The following is a 25554-nucleotide window of genomic DNA, read 5'->3' on the forward strand; positions in this document are numbered from 1 at the left end:
CTCTATCTCATAGTCAATACCCACTCGGTGCTAGGCATAACTTCTCACAATTACATGTTTAGTCTTGAATTGAACTTAAAAGCATGAATGAGTATATTTCCCTTCATCCAACACAATTCATAAGCATAGCTTATAGATTCATCAGTGAGATTTTAGCTTTGAACCTTTAATCTTCAATATGTGAGGAAAAATTTTACATTACACTCATTATGTGTTTATGATAATGAATTTTCAATTAACGCAACCATATTATCATAATCATGGAATAATCATGCATAAGTGTGTGTGTGAGTGAGAATAGACTTTCAACCACACCACGAGTACATCAAATCCATAATCAGTTTACTTTCTCAAAAGATGGTCTTACATCATAAACACACTTCCTCAAGCATGTATAATATCATATATTGCCTTTTTAAGGAACAAAGACCATATTCAATCAAAACATCTAGCATTCATCTTATTAGACATGGATATAAACAAAGTACAAGTAATAAAGTCATTAGATGCATGATTTCAAACTCTCATAATATAGTTCATATTGGTGGAGTCTTTCACAATGACACCACATAAAATTCAACACACAACAATTTAGAGTATAATCATGTTCATAAGATATACACATAAAGCCACAATTTTGCATAAGTCTCATGGTTTACCCCTCTTGGATCAAGGATCACATTGAACCAATCAAATATAAGATTGCTACACTAAACATGGAAGTCAACATGATTCAAATAACTCAACCAATACCACATAATCTCATAATGTTCAACTTGCTACAATTCACCCACATCACAAGGTCATAAATTGGGGACATGGGGTTTCATAAGTTCTTTGAAGAAATTCAACATAAAAACCATAGAAACTCCTTAATTAATCCATAATTCAATTAATGAATTCATTATATTCATAATTCTATAATTAAATAACCATAATTTCATATCCAACTTGAGAAGTAAAGAGAATTCATGGATTCATGGAAGAATTTATCATCAAACCATCCTAAAACAGAAATTAAACCATAATATAAAACAATTGAATCATTGAAAACGTTTTGAGAAAGAAGCCATGACTTTGAATGAAAACCCTAGGTTTTGGAGAATTATATAGTTTGAAATTGAGAGATTTAGGGCTTCATGGATGAAATTATAACCATGAATCAAAACCACCATACCTTAGATGAAGATCCTTCAAGAATTTTAGTGGAAAATAGGACTCCTTGAACCCAAGCATTCTTCTCCAATGGAGGTTTTCGAGAGAATATTTTTTCGGAAAAGTTAGTTATGATTTGGGGTCTTGGGAATCAGGAAATCAATAAAAATAGGTTAGTTAATGGTTTAAATAATACTTAAATAAGTCTAAATAAATAATACAAAATGACCCTACCCTAAAACAATTAAATTAGGCATTATTTGGAAACCACCTACTTTTTGCCGAATTGGAGTACCATGTGTAGGCATGACCTAGTACCTACCCCCCCCCCCAATGGACAGTGAGTACGTCAACAGGGCGTGCTGTAGATTCGTGGTTCATGGGATGCAGCTCCTTTTCTGTAGATTCGTGGTTCATGGGATGCAGCTCCTTTTCAAGACCCCTTGACCCACGACCTATCTCTACGGAGCATGGATAGACCTATGCCTAATAGGTCAAAGATTTTGGTAGCTAGGATGGTTTTGTGTCTATGATTTAGGTCCTCCTCAAGGATCCCTTGGGTGGTCCTTTGAGGGTCCTACCTTTACGTCTAACCCCTAAACACCTATCCCTAGGTTGGGAAAGCCATTTTACAATATCAACCTCAAAAAATCTCACGTAAGGCTCTAGTTCCACCTACTAGTTTTACGTTAGGATCTAGCTTAGTCTTCTAGTTTTATAGAGTGTTACAAAAAGTCAAGAGCACCATAGCCAATACAAGTGGCTCTAGAACTAAGTTTACCGTAAATTTTTTGTATATTCCATACCTTGATTCAAAACTTCTCAGTGTTGATCAATTATTGGAGAATGGATTCAATATGTTCTTCAAAAACAAAACTTGTGTGATAGAAGGTCCATCAGGTGATGAAATATTCAAGGTCACAATGGACGGGAGGTGTTTCCCGCTGAATCCTTTGGGAGAAGAGCAGACATTTTTTCTTATGTCAGACAATTCTATAATAGTTTGGCATAAAAGAATGGGAAATTTTCATCATCAAGGTATGATATTCTTGCAAATAAAGGAACTATTGAATGATCTACCAAGACAGCAGAATCGGTGGATAGGTTGCCAAGCTTGTTTTCTTGGAAAAATGAACAGATTACCCTTTCCCTAAAAAATGGAGAGCGTCAAAAAGCTTCAACTCATTCATAGAGACTTGTGTGGGCCTCATAGAACACCATATTTAAATGATAGTATTTGATACATTGTATTTATTGATGATCTAACTAGAATGACCTGGATATTTTTCTTAAATTCAACTCTAAGGTAGCTGATGTGTTTTGGAACTTTAAGGCAAAGGTGGAAAATCAAAGTGGCTGCAAAATTCAGACTTTAAGGTCTAATAATGGAAAAGGAGTACATTTCAAATCAGTTCAAAATACTCTATGACAAAGCTAGTATAAAATACTCTATAATGGAGAGGACTAGGTGCATGTAGTATGAAAAATATCTTCCAAAAAGTTTATGGGCGGAGGCTACCAGCTTTACTGTTTTTTTTTTGCCAAACTGACTCTCTTCTAGATCTGTAAAGGATAAAACACCATATGAAGCATGGTATGGTCATAAACCCTTATTGCAATTTCTCAAAATTTTTGGTTGATTGTTTTTCCCTTATATACCACAAGTTGAAAGAGATAATCTTGATAAAAAGGCAGTTTCTGGCAACTTTATTGGCTACAGTTTCTTTATAGCATATAAGGTCTATGAACCTCAAACGGAGAAAATTGTTGTAAGTAGAGATCTCCACTTCATTGAGGAATAGCACAGAATTGTGAGAAGCCCAAAAACAATCCACCTGTTGACAGTCTATTAGATCCAAAAGATCTAGTAGATGATCCTCCTGTTAGAGGCATGCGTTTGATCTCTAATATCTATCAGAGATGTAATATCGCAATTTCTTAGATCGCAATATATGAGGAAGCAGAAGGGGATGACAAATGGGTGGAAGCAATGAAGGTGGAGATGATGATCGGAAAAAATAAAATATGGGTGCTTGTTAAGAAACCTCTACACAGAATGATCATTGGTGTAAAATGGGTCTTCAGGACAAAGCCAAATGTTTATGTTTCCATCAACAAACACAAAGCAAGGCTTGTAGTGAAAGGTTACACTCAGTAGTTTCGAATAGACTACTCAAAATATTTCGTACCAGTTGCTCGACTTGACACAATCAGATTGCTACTAGCCATTGCGGTGGAAAGAGGTAGAGTGATTATCAACTTGATGATAAGTCGGTCTTTCTCAATGGTCTTCTCCAACAGGAGATTTATGTTGAGCAACCGGATGACTTTGTCATCAAGGGGCAAGAAAATAAGGTTTATATGCTCAAGAAAGCTCTCTATGATTTAAAGCAAGCACCAAGAGCTTGGTATAGCAAGATTGCGCTAATCAGTCGTTATGTTATTTTTCTCAAAAATGTTTTTCCTTTTAACATTATGTTCCTAGACGTAAGAAAAAAATTTCTAGTTGAAGGAGAAATCCAATGTCAGTTACCACTCAAAATCCATGTCTTGATATGCCACCACCTATACTACTTTCTTTAGACTCCAATTTACCTAAATCATCAATCAACGATACTGCGGCTTATTTTACTTCAGGTGATTTTCCACTTTCTTCTCCTTCTTCTCGTCATCGTACCACCTCACATACACAACCTGCTTCTTCGATAACGTATTTAAACGTAAATCCAACACCAAACCCGACAACTCCATTTCTGGCCATCAATTAACCATTATCAACTTCTTCACTTCCTGGCAAAGAAAATCCCTCGACTCCATCATCTCCAACCCCTCCCAGAAAAACCCCTTTCATGCCAATTTTAGAGCCTATACCAATTCGAATAACCACTAGGTCCCAGATTAATATTATAAAGTATAAAAGAAAATAAAGTTTTTTCGATTCATTTCCCTCATACACCAACAACCTAAAATAGGCCACCATCCATGACAAATGGAGACAAGTTATGAAAGCAGAGTATGATGTTTTGATGGAAAATTGGACTTGTGAATTACTACCAAAGACTTAAGGAAGAATGTTGTGGATTGAAAATGGTTGTATCGCATTAAAAGAAAAGCATATGGATTTATAGATCGATACAAAGCTCGCTTTGGGGTTCACGTAACACCCTATATTGGATTTTCATCAAACCTTCAATATTATTATCAGGCCTAGGGCTGTTCAAAATTGAACCGAAATGGATAAGTTGAACCAATAAAAAAGTTATTGGTTTATAGTATTGGGTTATTGGTTTAGTAGTTTTGATAAGGATTTTGATTTTTTTTGTTATTGAGTTATCGATTCTTAACGGTTTGAAGTTTTTTCTTGACGGGTTAACCGATAACCCGTTACTAAATTAAATAATTATATTTATAGCATTTTGTATACAAAGTCCTCGACTTAGAGTTTGATTTCCTACTTTTATTTTTGGTTGTCTCAAACACTTGGTTATTCAACTATGTAAAAGTGTTTGCTTTTGACCAAGTTGTTACATGTGAACTTAAGTGCATGGTTTATTTGGTTTGTTACCTTGTTTCTAAGTGATTTTCAATGTTTTTTCTTTTGTGTCAAATCTTAACGGTTAAACCAATAACCAAATCGATAATGATGAAAAATTGATAAACCAATAACCGAAAAGTCAATATCTTAATGGTTCTATAACGGTTTAGCATCTCTACAAACCGATAACCAATAAGACAACTCGATAAACTTCAAAACTGAATCGAACCAACCGATACGCATCTCTAATCAAGCCCACAACAGTGTGACTTGTATTATTCATTGTAGTGCAGTACAATGAGCCAATTCATGAACTCTATGTTAACATTGCTTTCCTACAAGGTAAGTTATAAGTTAAGAGGTTTTTATGTCTCAACCTCAACGTTTTGTTAATTCGCAATTCCCTTCTCACGTTTGCAGATTAAAAGTCATTTATGGTCTTAAACAAGCCCCACGTGCTTGGTAGACTGCATTGTGAAATAATCTTCAGAAAATGGGAAATATCAAGTTTGAATTCGATGCTTCTTTGTTTATTTTGAAAAATTTGGCCGCAAATATTTATGTACTCATCTATGTTGATTACATTTTGATCACAGGAAGTCATCCCATCTTGATTAGATATGTTATTGATTCCTTGGGTTCTCAATTTTCTTTGAAGTATCTTGCTTACTTGGAGTACTTTTTGGATATCGAAGTTAAAAAAGTGCAAGATGGTCTTATTCTCTCTCAATCCAAATACATTCTTAGCATTTTGTCTGAATTTAGTATGAAAAATTGTAAATTTGTCTTGACACCAATGTGCTCTGGTAAGCTACCTCGGGCAACTGATGGTTCTCCACCTGCTAAAGCTTACATTCTACAAGCTCACCCTTGGTAAGTTACAATATTTATCATTCACACAAACAAGTATTTTATGCATGAAGCCACTATTGAATACTAGATAGCGGTTAAAAGGATAATACGGTATCTTAATGCCAGGATAACTTCAGGTCTTTGAATTTTTCAAAACTCGGGGTATGATCTTTACATGTACATGGATGTTGATTATACCAAAGTGAATGACAAAATATCCACACCATGATATGTTGTTTCCTTTGGGCCCAATCCAGTGTATTATCGTCAAAAATCAACAAGTTGTAGCTCGCTCATCCACTGAAGAAGAATACAAATCAATTGCAAAAGTGTTTTATAAGCTCAACTTACTCAATGAATTGTTTGGCAATTAAAAAATACTTTCTCAGTCTACAATTGTTTGGCAAATATTCTAAAAGTAAATGTCCAAAATTAATTGTTAATTAGATAATCAACAAATAATCAATCACAAATTTGTCCTTAATGATGGTGTAACTCAATTAAAAAGTTATGTAGACTTCTGAATATTCTATAGTAAAGTTATATTAATCAAATTACACTAATCAAATTACACCTTGTAAATTTTCCTTTATAAAAAACTGTTGTGGACAAAGAGAGTAGTTAATTAAAAATGAGTCCTTCAAATCTTAAAAATTTAATAAAAATGACAAATAATATTAATTAAATAAAAATATGTTTACTCTATACTTTTCGGCAACTTCTTCAGTTGTCCCGATGTTATTAATTTAATACTTTTATTAATAAGAATATTTATCCAGTAACAGCTGATTAATCAAACTTGAACTCAATATTTTTTTGAAAATACAAGCATCACTTGCACTTTAACTATCCATGTTTGACAAAAATGTATAGTATTTTCACATTTTAATACTTCATACGTGTATTTGACTGATCCAAAAAAACCATACAACATTAATAACCATCATGACATCTAAGTAGTTGAGCCTATTTTGTGCTTAACACTGATCATTAAATCTGTTAACCACTAGTAATCACAACTTAAGCTATGTTATTTAGCTACAAACCACTATCAAACATACATGGAATGAAATATCATATAAGCCAGCTAAGCTTATACATCATAATACTATAAATATAATAGAAAAAATAATTCCAAAACTAACTAATATAATAAAAAAAATAGACTTAAACATTGAGAATAGAATAAGCGATCAGAACCTGTCGAGATTCACTCTTAACATCACACAATTGAGTTGTCAGTGGATTGACAGACTAATGAAATTATATCATCACTTCGCTTTATAAATTATCACACAAAAAATAAGATTGTGCTGAAATTTACTTCACACAAATAGAGAATTGTCGGCAAGGTGGATTTACACCATTACAGACCAATCCCGGTACCAAATAAATATTTGGATTCAAAGAGAGTCATCACATAGGAGCGAAAGACTAAAACAAAAACAAATTAATCACAAATAACTTCATGTGAACTGTGCTTCTAATCATCATAAGACTCAGATCAGAAAATAAATAAAGAATAGCCTCAGAAGGAAGGCAGTAGTATAGTCGTAATCATCATTTTGATCATTAGCGCAAAACTACATCATCATCGGCCCAAAAAAAACAAATTATAAGAAACGGCTGCCATATCTAATCAAATAATCGGCGAGACAAGTAGAGAAAACCTAGTACCCATTGGGGTATAATGTGAGCAATGAAAGAACTCATTTATATAAGGAGTAATAGAGGCTAGGATTTTATGGAAGTCGAGATTGTGGCTAAGAGGACAGCCCAACATGACTACTAAGATCAAAGCCCATTAAAAAAGTATGACCCAACCACTAATAACTTAACATAAATTTACTATACTAGATAACTGAAGGCACATGATATAATTAAGGGAAAATTGTATATAATAGCAAACTAATAACCTAAAATAAATGGAGTGGCTAGGGTTTGATTTAATTGTGCTCCATAGCAAGCGTTAGCTAAAGTTTGTCAGGCGTCTCTCTCTCCAAAATCTCACTCGCCACTCTCCATTCTCGCTCGCCTCTCTCGCTTTATACACAGAAGTGTATAAATTTTGTTTATGTTTTGTATAAAGCGAGAGAAAATTGTATATACACATGCAAAAATATATATCTTCGTGTTATACACTTAATTATACAATTTACAAATATTTTACTTCAAATATTGCAGAGAAAAAGGCCAACAAATTATACAATTGCGAATTATACAATTGCAGTGAAATACAATTTTCTCTAGCTTTATACAACAGAAGTGTATGTATATTGTGTTTCTGTTTTTGTATAAAGCAAGAGAAAAACATATATCTTCTTGTTATATGATACGCTCAAACTTACTTCTCAAATGAGAAGTAAAGCGGTCGCGTCAAGTAAATAACTCAACTAGTGAGGTTGGGATCGTTCCCACGAGGAAAATAGTCTAGACTTAACTCCAACTTGTTATTACTATTGTTCGGTTGATGACTTCCTTAAAAAGTAAACGCATAAAAGGGGGGTTTTTGTACTTCCTAATAAAATAAAAAAAAATAACTAACGAACTTGACAGAGACACTTAACAGCTTTTAATGTTGAGTTTTAATCAAGTAATCAAAGTAACTAGGGTTTACGTGTTCCCCACAGGTTCATAACTTGATAATTCTAGCTATAACAATTCTTTCCTAGTATCTTGCATGCAAAGTGATAAGCTATGTATTTCTAAATCCTTGGTCCGGCATCTAGAAAATCTCACTCCGCACCTTGGTCCGGCTACGTGTGTTGCTTTCCTAACCCTTATCCTTACCTCATATTAAGCATCATATTCGATATTTGACTCAGTTATTACCTCGTACCAATCAATACTAGCCTATTAGATAGTATACACTAAATCTATGTTAATAATTCTTTTTCCTATTATCTACCTCCTTGGTCCGGCAAGCATCATTAAGGCGAGTTCTAACGTTGATCATCCGTTAAAAAGATTTCTAAGCGAAAGAATTATTAATACATGCAAGACACTATTCTAGAATTGTTATTTTAGCTAGGGTTTATCTCATTATTTGCCTATGGTTCCCACAACCCTAGTTATAGAGTTTAGTTCCTCATATCCATAAACACAATATTCAAATATATTAAACAAGAAGTCATGTACTTACTTTAATGAGAAAGAATAAAGTCTGAAAATTTGCTTGATTAATCAACAAGAGTTACTTGTAAGAATCTCCAACAATCAAAAACTCAGAAAAACAAAGTCTAATAATATGATGTTTAATCTCCAAGAGTCTAACCTCAAAAACGAGGTTTTTTGAACTATTTATAAAAAAATAAAAACCTAATTAAACAAGGATTCTAATTACTGGAAATCTATCAAAACGCGGCTGGGTCGACGGACCACGCGACGGAACGTCGTGGTCATGACGGACCGTCATGGGCTCCGTCGCCTCATACTTGGTGCAATTCTTCTGCTGCTTTCTTCATTCCCCTCGACGGCAAGTGTGACGGACCGTCACAGGCACGACGGTCCGTCGAGGGTCTTCGTTACCAAATACTTCAACTCTTGGAATCTGGGTACTGGATCACTTCTCTGATCTTCGCGACGAACCTGCAGGACGGACCGTCATATCCATGACGGACCGTCACAAGCTTCGTAATCCCACACTTGGTCAGACTTCCCCATCTTCCTTCAGCAGCTTCTCTACGCTGCCACCTACGGACCGTCACAAGCACGACGGACCGTCATAAGCTCTGTAGGTGGTCTCTTCTTCATTTTTCGCTCAAAATCTCCGCATTCAGCTTTAGACAGATTTCCTGCAAAACAAAGAAAAACTTATATCAAAATTAGCACAAAAAGGCTTTCAGACACAATAAACTTAAGGAAAAGGTATTAATTATACCGTAAAACCACGGTATATCAACACCCTCAACTTAAATTCGTTGTTTGTCCTCAAGCGACGCACTATGACTCACTACACAATCTTTGTACAATAGTATTCATGTTTTATCCTTTGCAATCATTTGGCTATCAATCCCGACTAATCCCATCAAATCTATGCATGCTCTCACTATTAGGCTTGACTTTTGTGGGATTCGAACATGACACAGACTCACCATGCACTAACACCTATCCTCTTCAATTTCTCACCGAGGTGCTAATAATTTCGGTATTGCAACTAGTGTCCTCACTTTAGAACAAAATCCTCATATTTCACACAATGATTTCAGTTTGAGTATAAGGATTACATTTCAACACTCGCTCTCAGAACAAAGTCACACTCATTCATACCTATTGCCATAAGCTTGCCCTTATTTTCACTGCCTTAAGTTCGCTATACAACCCTTAGGATCACGATAGGACTTTTTTAGCTTGTAACGTAGGCTCAGAGTCAGGTAGGGTATATTTAGGTATACTTTAGTGACTTTTTGCCCTCCTTGACATATCGGCTAAACCTTCTACTCCATATCACTTTATCTCGCCCACTTTCTCCTATTCTTTCACCTTGCTGTTTTCCTTCTTTCTTCATTTGTGTAAGTGACTCTTTTCTTTTCTTGTTTGTAATTCTTGAATATTTCTTTTTTTTTTCAACGATTTCTTGAGTCACTTTACTTTTGTTCTTTCTCTCTCTTTGTTCTTTCAACCCCACTTTCCAGAGCATTCCTCAAAACAGTCACCCTCAACTCATGGCTTTGCCATGAGTCAAGGTACACAATACCCAAAATCGGGTCAGGGCCATAACGAAGGTTGTTTATACATTAGCCACGCTCAACTTATGCTTTTGGCATAAGTTGAGGTGCACATGTCCAAGGAGGGACCAAGGCCAACATATTGTTCCCAGAAAAGATCAGTTGGGGTGAAAAAGAAAGGTCTAATTTTAAGCTCAAATTATTTGGATCAACGAAGGATAACTTTCATTTGGTTTCTTTCATTTAGGCTAGAAATGGGCTATATTGAATAAGGGCCTATGATCCTTTCCTAATTGTGTGTTACAACTTACTTTTAGCAGGACTAACCAGGCAAGTTCTAGCTCAGTATCAGTAGTGGACTATTCAACTTTCCTCACACTCACTTGACATCTCATCACTATACCAGATTATCAGACACCTAGTTCGACTTGAAGGTTTAGGGTAGTGCAATGGTGTAACTCTATTTCATGTTTAGATCCACACAATTATCAGTTACTACGCCTTTTCATGCAACCTTTTCCAGTTTTATCGGGATATCATTTCAGCCATCATGCTTCAGAGTTAAACTATTTACAAAAGATATAACGTGCCGGTTCAACAGAAAAAGTAATCAGTCTTTTGGGGAAAAAGAACACAGGCAAGAAAACCCCAAAAGAGGATAGTGAGTTGGGCTACTCAGACTTCACCCTAACACTCACTTTCCATTTACCCCACCCCCAACAAAAAAGCATGCAATTGTCCCCAATGCATAAAAAAATCTAAAGATTAGAGGGGTAGGTGAAGCAAACCTGTGGCACATAGCGCCGTCGATCAACAAGCTGGTGGGTCTGGTTTCCCAGAACCCACATCCTCTGCAATCTGGACACCCTCAGTGATGTCCTCAGCAACAACTGCACCCTCAGTAGTGCCTCCTGCTGTCTCTACAGTGCGGGAGCTAGACGCCCCAGCCGCTATCTGTGATGCTCTGATCTGGTGTGCCTCCGCCTCAGTAAGTGAGGCTCTCATCGCGGCCTCCATCTATCGGTGCTCCTTCTTTCTTGCTCGCGCCTCATCCTCTGATCGACCCCTCCGCCTCTTGGCACTCTCTCTCGGGGAAGATGGGGGAATGTCTGGAGTAGAAAACAGAGCCGCCAATACAGTATCCTCAGCAGGCTCAACAGACTCTGACACTCTTGTCGCTAGGATCGTGTCGATGTCTGCACGAAGACTGGCGACTGCAGCCTGGAGAGTTGACACATCTACCGGAGGGGCTGGTCGAGCTAATACTCTCAATTCAAAGGCATCGAGGCGCTGGTTAACCTCAGCAATCTTCCACTGCATCTGCCTCTCCCTACACGCCTCAGACTCAGCAATAGACTTCTGCATCCACGGCTGGATATGATGCAGAAGAGTGGCCATTTGTGCCTCCAATTTTTGGACTCGGGCAAGCGGGGCCGGTGTCAGTAGAGGGGCTATGCTGCTACCCGGGATAGACTCGACCGGGGTAGTGTCCGTGGATGTCTGTGTAGCTGTGCGAGCCTGGGCCACCGTATCCGCAAGGTCATCATATAGTGGTGGCAGCTCTGGACGGGGCCCTCGACGTGGGGCCAACTCATTGGCCTCGTCTCTGATGAGGCCGACGTCAACGGTACCCGGCGGGGTCCTCAACTGATCTATGTGCCATATGGGCACACCTGCAGACCTGCAAAGGGCAAAGATCATGCACGGAAAGGGGTAGGTGGTGGTGACCTTGAATGCCCTCTCGTGCATGACTGCCTGGAGAAGCCATGCATAGTCCACCTCAAAGCCGGCTATCATTGCCGCCATCAGCACTGCTCGATCCTAGGTGACTATGTTATCAGCAGCGGTGGGGGAAAGGCAGTGACGCACGAACAGCCACAAGAATTTGGCGACGAACGTGAGGTTGGCCTTCTTGATGGCCCCCTTCGGCTCGGTGACCTAATATGCACCCTCTCCGTCGACTGATAAGTGTAGGGCCATCCACCGCTTGGTTGTCTCCCTCAGTGCTGGCTCTCGCAGGAACTGTCCATCCTTCACTACCTGCCAGCGGTAGTCAAACTCGGCAATGATGGGGGTCCGAGTAGCATCTGCACTCTCACCGTATAGGAACCGGCGGATGGCGGGCAGGGAAATGTCAACCTGCACGCCCCGGACTAGAACCTGCTCCAATGGGGCCTGTTTCGCGGGAGCAGCCGCCTGTCAATCTGTGATCGGAGAGTCGCTACGTAGGACGCGTAGAACTCTCGGACCATCTCCTCACTGTATCGTCCCAAGGGACGGGCTGTCCACTCTAGGCGATGCCTGGTGAATATGTTGTGGATCTCCGGCATCGAGGGGAGACTCCCTGTAAGTACCCGCCGCTCCAGGGTGAGTATTCGATTCATTACTCCTTTATCGGTCAAGAACTTCGCGTCGGAGTAAACCTGAAACTGGCCTTCAACGCACCACCGATTTGGCTGGTCAGAGGCTGGGGTGGGGACCGGGGCTGGTGCGCCGGATGTGGAGTTTGAACTGTCAGCCTCATCAGACGAGGACGACGCTGTAGCAGTGGCGGGTGCAGGAACCTCAGCAGATCCTGAAGCTTCCTCGGACCAGGATGCTCCCAAGGAGCCAGACGCTCCTTCCTCGTTTGTGGCCGACCCAGAGGGTGTGCCGGTCAGTGTGCACTCCTCATCAGACTGGGAGGCAGTGACTACGCCGGACGCCACCATCTTGGGTGTGGCTCTAGGGGCACGTGTAGCACGGGAAGGGGCGGAGGTGCCTGGGGGCATGTATTCAGGGTCCCGCTCATCATCAGACCTGATGATCAAGCGTGCAGACGGGGCGACAGACTTAGATCGCCCGCGTGCATAAGTGCGGTCTTGCTTGGGTGCCATAGTCGATAGTACCTGTAAGGAGGCAATATTAGTATGTGTAGTGGCAATCAAATCAGGCAAGATCATATGACATGAAACTTTAAAAAAAAGTGTGTTAGTAATATTGAAACTGTACCACACGACGGGACCTATGACGGCTCGTCATGACTATGACGGACCGTCATGAAGTCCGTCGTGTTATACTTTGTATATGTATATATAAGGAACCCTGAAGGAGGGGTCGCTGACCATCATGACGGTTAAGCAGGACGGACCATCGTGGGTATGACGGTCCGTCGTAAGTGTCCGTCGTTGGACACTTAGAAAATGATGGGAGACCTTCAGAAGAGGGTTCTCTGACTATCATGATGGTCCTGCAGGACGGACCGTAGTGGGTGTGACGGTCCGTCGTAAGTGTCCGTCGTAGGACACTTGGAAAATTTTTGGAGACCCTTATCATAGGGGTCTCTGACCATCATGACGGTCGTGCAGAACGGAACGTCGTGGGTACGACGGTCCGTCGTAAGTGTCTGTCGTTGGACACTTGGGAAATTTTTGGAGACCCTTGTCAGAGGGGTCTCTGACCATCATGACGATCGTGCAGGACGGACCGTCGTGGGTGTGACGGACCGTCGTAAGTGTCCGTCGTTTGACACTTGGAAAATTTTGGGAGACCCTTTTCAGAGGGGTCTCTGACCATCATGACGATCGTGCAGGACGGACCGTCATGGGTGTGACGGTCCGTCGTAAGTGTCCGTCGTTGGACACTTGGAAAATTTTGGCAGACCCTTTTCAGAGGGGTCTCTGACCATCATGACGACCATGCAGGACGGACCGTCGTGAAGACAACGGTCCGTCACAGGCGTCGGTTGGGAGGGTGCTAGGGCTTATGCGACGGACCCTACGACGGTCCGTCGTGTATATGACGGACCGTCATCGGGGTCTCGTTCTGAATATCAGAGACAGAACTGTAGGTACCCTAAGTAACCCCAATGAACACACATGGTCTTGTAGTGTTGTGGACCTCTATGTGTCTATCCCAACTACCTAGGAAACTATTAAAGTGAAATCACCTCTGTCTGGGGTTATTAACATGGCAAAGTCAAATATTTAGAGCCTAGGTCTAGACATAATCATATCAAGGGAACAAGATACGACTAGGAACGAATCTAATACTAACTAATAAACAAAAATATAAGAAAAATGAGTATAAATTTAGAGACACATACCTTGGAGATGGAGAAAACACAAGTGGTGAATGATTCAGGTGGCAAGGTAGATACCCAAAAGCAGCAGCACCGACAAGTAACTGATAGTAATAAGGTTTGGGGAGATTATGGGAGTAATGATCAGTGGGGGAAGTGTGGAAGTGGAAAAGAGAGGGGAGATGAGAGGAAGTTGGAAGTAATGGGGTGGAATATGGAGGGGTAGGGAGTATAAACGGTCAAATGTTTAAAAGGGTCCAGCCGAGTCGGGTCGGGTTAATTTCATTAATCGCATGACGGTTCCCCGACGACGGTCCGTCGCTCATGCAACACCCCGTCGTGGTTTCCGTCGTGTGTACCCTAATTTCAAAATTGACAGAAATACGTACCTGGTGTGACGGTGCATACGACGGTCCGTTTCAGTCGCAACAGTCCGTCGATGTATCCGTCAGTGGCTACTGCGGAGTAGTTTTCTGCAGAATTTCCTGGTGATGTGCCTGCAAATTTAAAACCCATTTATAGAAAAATGCTACCATTATTAAAAAGACGATAAGTATTGGGTTGCCTCCCAACAAGCGCCAGATTTAACGTCGCGCCACGACTGGGGCCACTTGATTACTCAGACTTCATCAAGATGGTATGCCTCGATCACTTCATTCGCCGATTCAGCATGCCCTAGATAGATTTTTATGCGCTGTCCATTCACCTTGAACCGCACACCCTCCTTAGTTTCCAACTCGATTGCTCCATGAGGGAATAGTTGGGTAACCGTGTAAGGACCAGTCCATTTGGACTTGAGTTTGCCTGGAAACAAGCGCAATCTGGAATTGAATAGAAGCACTAAATCCCCGACCATAAACTCTCATTTTTCAATTTTGTTGTCATGATACTTCTTCATCTTTTCTTTATATAGGGCTGAGCTTTCATAGGCTTTTAAGCGAAATTCATCAAGTTCATTCAACCCATTTAACCGTTGCTCTGCAGCTTCGCTCCAATCCAATTTTAACTTCTTCATAGCCCACATGGCTTTATGCTCTAACTCAACCGGAAGATGACAAGCTTTCCCATATACAAGTTGGTATGGAGACATACCTATGGGAGTCTTATAAGCTGTCCGGCAGGCCCAAAGAGCATCATCAAGCCTCCTTGACCAATCTGTTCTACTAGCATTCACTGTTTTGGACAATATCTGTTTGATCTCCCGATTCGATACCTCAACTTGCCCACTAGTTTGAGGGTGGTAAGGCGTGGCCACATTATGGCGAACACCGTATTTCTCCAATAACCCCTTGAACAATCTGTTGCAGAAGTGGGAACCCCCATCACTAATAATGGCCCTTGGAGTGCCAAAACGGGAGAATATATTCTTTTTCAAGAATGCAGTGACACTCTTCCCTTCATTGTTTGCGAGAGCTATGGCTTCGACCCATTTAGATACATAATCAACTGCTACAAGAATGTACTTCATCCCATGAGAACTCACGAAAGGGCCCATAAAGTCAATACCCCACACATTAAATAACTCAATCACAAGAATGGGGTTTAGAGGGAGCTCTTGCTTTCTTGAAATACCACCATCTCGTTGGCATTTGTCACATGATTTAGCAAACCCATGAGCATCTTGATGAAGAGTTGGCCAATAGTAGCCACATTGCAATATCTTGTGAGCAGTTCGGATACCACTGTGATGTCCGCCAACAGGTGAAGAATGGCATGCCTCCAATACACTCAACATTTCACATTCGGGCACACAACGCCGAATAAGCCCGTCGGCACAACTCCTATACAAGTATGGTTCATCCCAAAAGAACTTCTTCACATCGTGCATGAACTTTTTCCTTTGATGAAAGGACAAGTCTGATGGAACAATATCACTAGCCAGATAGTTCGCAAAATCTGCGAACCATGGAATCAAGTCTTGTGAAGCAGCCAATACATGTTCATCAGGGAAAGTATCATCAATGTCAGTCTTATCCTCTAACTCTCTCATAGCTTCATCCTCTAGACGGGACAAATGATCAGCAACTTGATTTTCAGTCCCTTTTCTATCCAGGACTTCAAAGTCAAATTCTTGCAGCAGTAATACCCAACGAATCAGCCTTGGTTTTGCATCCTTTTTCGCCATCAAATATCTCAGTGTTGAATGGTCAGTATGCACTATGACTCTAGTACCTAGCAAATAGGAGCGAAATTTCTCAAAAGCAAAGACTACTGCGAGGAGTTCTTGCTCAATCACTGTGTAGTTTTTCTGGGCTTCATATAGGGCTTTACTAGCATAGTAAATTGGGTGAAGGATTTTGTTTCTTCTCTGTCCCAATACTACACCAAGAGCCACCCCACTAGCATCGCACATTACCTCAAATGGACTGTTCCAATCCGGAGAAATAATGATAGGTGCAGACACTAACTTCTCTTTTAGCTCACTGAATGCTTTAAGACAGGACTCATCAAAACAAAATTTACATTCTTTCTCCAGTAATTTGCACAATGGGTGTGCAATCTTTGAAAAGTCTTTGATGAATCTCCGATAAAAACCTGCATGCCCAAGAAAGCTTCTCACACCTTTCACAGAGATCGGCGGGGGAAGTCTCTCTATTACCTCAACTTTAGCTCAATCAACCTCTATACCCTTTTCTGAAATGCGATGACCCAACACAATACCCTCTTTCACCATGAAATGACACTTTTCCCAGTTTAGTACTAGATTGCAGTCTTCACATCTCTTAAGAACCTCAGATAAATTGTTCAAGCATCGCTCAAATGAATCACCAACCACAGAAAAATCATCCATAAAAACCTCTATAGTATCCTCCACCATGTCAGAAAATATTGACATCATACATCTCTGAAAGGTTGCGGGTGCATTGCACAACCCAAACGGCATTCTTCTGAACGCAAAAGTCCCATATGGACAAGTGAAAATGGTTTTCTCTTGATCTTCTGGTGCGATAGAAATCTGATTATACCCTGAATACCTATCAAGAAAACAATACCACCCTTTTCCGGCAAGTCTATCCAACATCTGATCCATGAAGGGCATAGGAAAATGGTCTTTTTCAGTCCATGAGTTCAGTTTATGGTAATCCATGCACACCCTCCATCCAGTAACCGGTCTCATCGGAACAAGTTCATTCTTTTCGTTGGGGACCACAGTCATTCCCCCTTTCTTAGGCACACACTGAACCGGGCATACCCAACTACTATCGGCGATTGGATAGATTACTCCAGCATCCAACCACTTGATAATTTCCTTCTTCACAACCTCTTGCATAGGAGGATTCAAGCGTCTCTGGTGCTCAATACTCGGCTTATGATCAGGCATGAGTTGGATTTTATGAGAGCAAATGCCAGGAGGGATCCCAATAATGTCCGCAATGGTCCACCCAATAGCTCTTTTGAACCTTTTTAGTACCTTCACCAAACTCTGAACCTGTTGTTCATCTAGGTCTGATGCAATGATTACCGGCAAAGTGTCACCATTTCCTAAGAATTCATACCTAGGATGAGGTGGGAGAGCTTTTATTTAGTTGCCTGTAGTCTATGCACATCCGAAAACTTCCATCCTTCTTCTTCACAAACAAAACAGGAGCACCCCAAGGGGATGCACTTGGTCTAATGAAGCCTTTGCTTAACAACTCTTGAAGTTGGGCCTTTAACTCTCTTAACTCATCGGGCGTCATCCTATAAGGGGGTATGGAGATGGGGCGAGTACCCGGCTCCAGATCAATGCAAAAGTCAATATCCCTATCCGGTGGCATACCAGGAAGGTCTGCAGGAAACACATCCAGAAACTCACGGACTATCGAAACCGACTCAATTGAAGGTACTTAAGTAGTATCATCCCTGAGGTGTGCCAAGAAAGCTAAACATTCTTTACTAACCATTCTCTTAGCCCGAAGAAAGGAGATGATACGAACTGGAGTGGAAGTGTAGTCACCCTCCCACACTAACGAATCTGTTCCAGGCTTGGCCAACGTTAAAGTTTTAGCATTATAATCTAAGATCACAAAATTTGGAGAAAGCCAAGTCATACCCAGAATTACATCGAAATCAACCATTTCTAAGATAACCAAGTCTACATGAGTATTGCTCCCCACAAAAGTTACAAGACAAGACCTATACACCTTTTCAACTATCACAGACTCACCCAGCGGAGTAGAAACACGAATAGGCATGTCAAGCAATTCACAATGTAAATTAAGACCAGTAGCAAATGAGGAAGATACATATGAAAATGTGGAGACAGGATCAAATAATACAGAAGCCATACAATCACAAACCAAAAGATTACCTGTGATAACAGCATCAGATGTCTCCGCTTCGGACCTCCCAGCGAAAGCATAACAATGGGCCCTATCACCTGTCTGCCCGTTGCCCCTACCATGTTGCGCTGCAGTAGTTCCAATTTGCCCGCCACCCCGGTTGATTTGGTGACCTCCATTACCTTGGTCACCCCGTCCTCCAGAATAGCGACCTCTCCCATGGCCACCTCTTCCTCTAACTATTGGGGGTCTGTACTCTGTGTTGGACAAAACCTCCTAATATGTCCAGTCTCCCCACATCCATAACACTCTCTGGATTCAAGCATAGGTCTCTGTGAGAATGACGAAGTCTGGGGGGTAACCCCCAAACTCAGAGAAGTGTTGACCGGTCTGCGGTGGACCCCCAGCTACAGCCTGCAGTGAAGACTGAATAGGTCGGGCTGGGTAACCTCCTGAACCCTGCCCTCTGGAGTAAGAACCATTAAACTCACCTCCTTTAGGAAACTTCTTAGATGTCGATGCCATGGTGAATTCGTCTGGCTTCACTCCCTCCACTTCTATCACAAAATCTACCACCTCCTGAAAGGATTTTGCTGCAGCAGCTACCTGTAAGGCTGAAATCCGCAAATCTGACCTCAACCCTTTCACGAAACGGCGAATCCTCTCTTGTAGACTGAAGCAAAGATGGGTGGCGTACCGGGATAGTGCACAAAACTTAGCCTCATAAGCAGTAACCGACATCCTGCCTTGCTCTAGGCTCAGGAACTCATCTCTCCTCCTATCCCTCAAAGTCCGGGGTATATACTTCTCCATAAACAAGCTAGAGAATGATGCCCAAGTCATAGGTGGTGACTGTGATGGTTGACAATCAACATATGACCGCCACCACATTTTGGCGTTCCCCTGAAACTAATTGGTCACAAACTCAACGCCAAATCGTTCCACTATGCCCATCTTATGTAGCAACTCATGACAATCAACCAGAAAATCATAGGCATCCTCAGATTCAGCACCCTTGAAGACTGGAGGTTTCAACTTCAAGAACTTAGTGAAAAGTTCATGCTAATCACTCGTCATATAGGCCCTGTAGTCAACCGAGGAACGTGCCTACTGCCAATGAGGCATCCATGCGGGGAGCCACAGCAGCTGCATGTTGTACTCCCGGAACCTGAGGTGCTGGTGAAGAAAACACTGGAGGTGTCTGGCCTTGATTACATAACCCGCTAAGATAAGCAAGAACCTGGTTAATCATCTCTGGGGTAGGTTGAGGTGGTAATTCCTCATCTTGCACTTGCTCGTTTTCCCCTCCTCACCCTCTCTTACTACCCCATCAATCGGTGGAGGAGTCACCGCCCTAGTACTAGCTGGACCAGGTGCTTGTCCTCTTCCTCTAGAGGACGTCCTCCCGTGACCTCTACCACGGCCTCTTGCCACTGCTCCTCTTTGAGCTACAGCCCAAGTGGCTGGCTCAGACGCATCTTGTCTTGCCGGTGTTGGTGTTGGCGCAGTTTTTGCTCTAGTTCTAACCATCTGCGAAATAGAGTGAAGATGGTCAGATACCAATTTGTATCACCTAGATACCAATTGGATCCAAGTAATAGCACGAAAGAAAGAAAGAATGGAATTTTCCTAAAGTCCTATAGCCTCTCAAAGAAAAGTAAAGGCGTCCCCCTACCGTTCCTCAAGACTCTACTAGACTCGTTCTTGTGTGATGAGACCAACGAACCTAATGCTCTGGTACCAAGTTTGTCACGACCCAAAACGAGCCGCGAGTGGCACCCACACTTACCCTCCTATGTGAGCGAACCAACCAATCTAAACCCCAACATTTCAACCATAACAAACATAAAAAAAATGCAGAAGACTTAAAACTCATTAACGAAATCAATTAATAACTTCTAAAATTTATCAATTACTATTCCCAAAATCTGGAAGTCATCACACCAAGAACATCAATCCTCAAATTTCTAAGTCTAAGAATATTCAAGAGCTAAAACAAGTAAAAGAATGTCCATATCCGAACTTCAAGACATCAAGACGTGAAGGAGAGAATCCAGTCCGAGCTAGGAACAGTAGCTCACCCTGAATTCTGATATGCTGAAGACTGGCTAGAGTTGCGGACGAATCGAAGTCGATGGCACGCTTGCTGCACTCAACAATGTAACAAAAAGGAAAATACAAGTAGGGGTCAGTACAAGGCACAAGTACTGAGTATGTATCATCGGCCAACTCAAAATAGAAAGCAATATATATCGAATAATAACATAAAACCAACCAAATACTTAACAGGTGACAACAACAAGTACCATAACCATTGGCCACAACACCAAGCACATCTATGAGGACTCAAGCCTCCACAACATACTCATTTAGGAATTAGGTTCTTCAAACCTGAGTATATTAGCATAATTCAAGATTCATTCTCTTTACTATCCTGGTGTCGGAACGTGACACTCCGATCCTCTACTATCCTGGTGTCGGAACGTGACACTCCGATCCTCTACTATCCTTGTGTCGGAACGTGACACCCCGATCCTCTACTATCCTGGTGTCGGAATGTGACACTCCGATCCTTTTCTATCCTGGTGACGGGACGTGACACTCCGATCCTCTACTATCCTGGTGTTGGAACGTGACACTCCGATCCTCTACTATCCTGGTGTCGGAACGTGACACTCCGATCCTCTAATTCTCATTCTTTTAGTTCATCAAGTCTTCTTTTATACCAAGGCATCATCATTATCAAGGAGGTTTAAGGTTTTTCAACAGCCTCATCATGCTAATTTCATCACAATTATATAATCACATCATGCAACCACACAATTAAGCATATAGAAGATTTTACAATACTACCCAATACATATCAATCACTATTTAAAGTTTACCATGAGATAGCATAAACCATAACCTACCTCCACCGAAGAATCGTGATCAAGCAATCTACTTCTCCAATGCTTTGCTTTCCTCTTCGTTTCTCTTCTCTCGATCGTTCTCCCTCTCTTTTCTCTGTTCTTTCTATTTTTCCTTATTCAAACTCTTTTTCTTTTACCCTAATTATCATATAATTAAGTATAAAAGATGGTAAAAGTAACCCACTATTTATCTCAAAGTTACCTCCTTTAACCCCCAAATAATTGAATTATTAACATTAAACCACTAACTTTATAATCATAAGCAGGAATAGTCCAAAACACCCCTTAAAACTTTTAACAAAAATCCGACCCAGCCAGGGTTACGCAGCCTGTGACGGTCCGTCGTGCCTGCGACGGTCCGTCCTGCTAAGTCATCACAGAGTTCAGAGACTCAAATTCATTTAAGAGGTCTGTGACGGCCCGTCATGCCTGCGACGGTCCGTCCTGCCATTCCGTCGCGAAGGTTAGAGAGTCGATCTCAGTACCCAATTTTCCAGAGTCTAAGTGTTTTGGAACGAGACCCGCTCGACGGCCTGTCGTGCCCATGACGGTCCGTCGTGGGATCCGTCGATCCAGACAGTTACTACCAGAAATAAATTCTACGGCTCAAAACGACTAAACACGTCGTTACAAAATCTTTGTTTGGTTGTGTTCCTGTTTGGTCGTGTTTAAAAAAATCATTAAATTATGTTTTATATTATATTATGTGTGTTGCCTTACATTATTATTTTTTGGATGCTATTAAAATTAATAACAATAAAAATGGAATAACAAAAGAGATAGAATACGTGAATAACAGAAGAAGAAAAGTAATAGTGGATAAGGAACATTTAAATTAGAAAAAAAAAAGAATAAAAAAAGTATGATAAACAAAATGAAGAAAATGTACAGAAAAAAATAAAAAATAAATATGATAAAAAAACTTCAAAATGAAAAGAAACAAAAAGTACAGTGTTAAAAAATATAATAAAATATTTTATTATTATCATAAAAAAAAGAACTATTTAAAAGGTTAAGAAAAGAAAAGAAAGAAAAACTAATGTAAAAATGAAAAAAATAAGATAAGTTGAAAAAAAACGTGAAAAATTAGTATAAAAAATAAGAAAGAGAAACAAAAATACAATAAAAAAATAAATAAGAAAAATAAAAAGAGAAATTAAGAAGCAAACAAATGTTGAAAGCATGAAAAATAAATAAACAAAATATATAAATAATAAAAATGTATAAAAACTTCACATGCTTATAAAATAGGATAGTTTTAAATATGTCAAAGGTAAATCAATGAATGAGGGTAAATATATTTGTTTTAATAATATAATATTCAAAAATTAGTTTAGGTCATAAAAGTCAATAAAGCGACCGTGCTGGAATTACGAAACTCGATGGATGTCTAATACCTTCCCCTCGGTCAATAGAATTCCTTACCCGAATTTCTGGTTTGCAGACTAAACAAAGAGTCATTTCCTTTTGATTAGGGATTAAACAAAAAAAGTGACTTGAAACACCATAACTCAATTCCAAGTGGAGACTCTGAATATAGAATAATCCCTTTTCAAAATGTCACTTTAATTGGAAAAACTCTTTTCTTTCAAAACAAGCAATTCAATTTTGAGAGAAAATAGGTTTGTGACAAATGCATATCTTAATATTCAGATATGCGTTCATATTTAGACGACTTTACCTTAAAGATAGTAAATGAGGTCAAAGACTCCGAATCTGTTTGATATTATTATTGCCAAACATTGCTTATTTTTATCACTTCTTTTAAAATAGTTAATCGACAAAATACTTTGGAAAAATAATAATTTGTCTTTAGCTATTTTTTTGAGAAGTGTTTTTGATAAGTAAATTGTGTTTCACAAATCTTTTTTAAGAGTTATTTTTTTGGAGTCAAAATATGAAAAAAGACAAATATCAATGCACTTTCTATATTAAAATTGTTTTATAGAAAAAATTATATATTTATTATAAAGATCTTATACATGTTTTTATTTTTACTAAGATAAAATGCATACATTCAAATTTATAAAAAAAAGGACTTGTTTCAACATGTCTTATTCATTGCTTAAGGATATTTATATTTGTCTTAAGAGAAAAGACTTGTTTCAAACATATTTGCTTCATTACATAAGAATATTTATGTCTTTTCAATTCTCTGTAATGACTATGTGTCTTCTTTTTATGTCGATCAATTTTTTCTTTTCAAATTTCTTGTTGACTCCAATGTTATCAATGTATGTATTACTTAATTTGTGTTCTTTATTTATGCTCCACTATTTACACATCAAAATTCAGTTCTTCTCTTCAGCATAAATTTAAAAATCATTCTAAAAATTATTTTAGTGTGATTTTCTTTTTGCGGTGCTGAGTGATATGCACATTTTGGACCATCAGATAAAGAAGTCACTAGAAATTCTATTTAACACTTCAATTTGTATAATATAAACTTAGTCTTTTTTATTTACAATATAAACATTTTAATTATAAATATGACATGACAACTTATTAAATGTGGATAACTTTACACGTTTTATACCTATTTTTTTTTTAGTTGGCTGATTTTTTGGGGCTTATCATTTATTATTTTTACCTTTTAAATTATCAATCACAATTGTAATTGGATACATTTATTTCCTTAAAAACTATTTTTCTTTTTTTCTTCCTGAATACAATTATTACTGTAAAAAGATTTCTCTCTCTCCATTCACCTTTTTGTTATTGACCTTTTAGATTTTGATGCTAATTTTTTTGGAATTAAAAATTTTCATTTAGCTAATATGGATTCTACCATCAAGCACATCCTATTAATTTGATTTAATTACTATTGGAATATTTTTCCTCTTTCTTTGATTTTATTTTAATTCTAATGGAAAAATCTTTTTTTACTTCTATCTCTTTAATTTTATATATATTGATTAAAAAAAGAATAAGTAAATTAAATGGTATGCGTTTGTGTTAACATTGGTAACTATTTTTTAACCGTAATAGATAACATACACCAAAATATAATCAAATTTTATTCCTATTATAAACCACTAAGCACCATTTTATAATTTGTTTTTTTAAAAGAAAATGTATATTGAATAATGTACATTGTTGATTGATTTTGATGTATCAATCTTCATTATTTTATTTCAGTATTGTATCATTTAATATACCAACTGTTATTATGATAAGTATTACCAAATTAAACGTTATACCATATGTGATATCATCTAATATACCATTTTTTATTGTTATAAATATGACGTTTATACTATATATTACATTAATTTAAGAATCACTTAATGTATACGCATTTAGTGTAACGCATTTAGTGTAACCATCAATTAGTTACCATATATTTTACTAATTTATATCATATATCGTTCCAACGTTAATTCATATGATTCACCAATATTCTACAGACTACGACGGAAACCATTTAACATACTATTTTACTATATAAAAAATTGTATTAGCAATGATAAAAAAAATGTTAACATTCGTGAATAATGTTAATATTCTAAAGAAAAAATTGTTTATTAAAAATAGGAATAATGCACAAGTACCCCCTCAACATATGCCCGAAATCTCAGATACACACTTATACTATACTAAGATCCTACTATGCCCCTGAATTTATTTTATTGATAATTTTCTACTCTTTTTTGGCCTACGTGACACTATCTTGTGGGTCTAACATTGGTTGACTTTTTGTTTCAAGCTAGTGCCACGTAAGTCGAAAAGGGGTTGAAAATTACTTATAAAATAAGTTTAGGGGGTAATAGAATCTTAGTATAGTATAAATGTATCACTGGAATTCAGACATAGGTTGAGGGGGTACTTGTGCATTTTTCCTTAAAAAAAAATTTAAAAACATCAATCAACAACAATATGTAAGGATCGGTTGGTTATTTTTGAAAAGTGTCGTGAATTTATCATTTTGCTCCTTTTGATATCGATTTGAGTCTTGTCATGATTGAGTTGGAAAAGTTGGTATTGATCTTTGAGGGAATAATGCACAAGTACCCCCTTAACCTATGCCTGAAATCTTAGTAACATTTATATTATACTAAGATCCTATTACCCCCCCCCCCCCCCCCCCGCAAAAAGGTAGAAAAATACTTAT

The 25554-nt window shown here is 38.9% G+C and overlaps 3 non-coding genes across 3 annotated transcripts; all 3 read right to left on the reverse strand.

Annotated features, from left to right (window-relative positions):
* Positions 1–6731: 6731 nt before the first annotated feature.
* Positions 6732–6822, reverse strand: LOC112941920 (small nucleolar RNA snoR14). Its single transcript, XR_003247569.1, has one exon. It is a non-coding gene; the product is annotated as a small nucleolar RNA snoR14 (small nucleolar RNA).
* A 128-nt stretch (positions 6823–6950) lies between these two features.
* On the reverse strand, positions 6951–7045 carry LOC112941951 (small nucleolar RNA snR60/Z15/Z230/Z193/J17). Its single transcript, XR_003247610.1, has one exon. It is a non-coding gene; the product is annotated as a small nucleolar RNA snR60/Z15/Z230/Z193/J17 (small nucleolar RNA).
* Positions 7046–7066: 21 nt separating this feature from the next.
* LOC112941911 (small nucleolar RNA U83) lies at positions 7067–7142 on the reverse strand. Its single transcript, XR_003247560.1, has one exon. It is a non-coding gene; the product is annotated as a small nucleolar RNA U83 (small nucleolar RNA).
* Between the last annotated feature and the right edge of the window lie 18412 nt (positions 7143–25554).

The sequence above is a fragment of the Solanum lycopersicum genome, chromosome 7, assembly GCF_036512215.1.
Source record: "Solanum lycopersicum chromosome 7, SLM_r2.1".
NCBI classification, from domain to species: Eukaryota; Viridiplantae; Streptophyta; class Magnoliopsida; order Solanales; family Solanaceae; genus Solanum; species Solanum lycopersicum.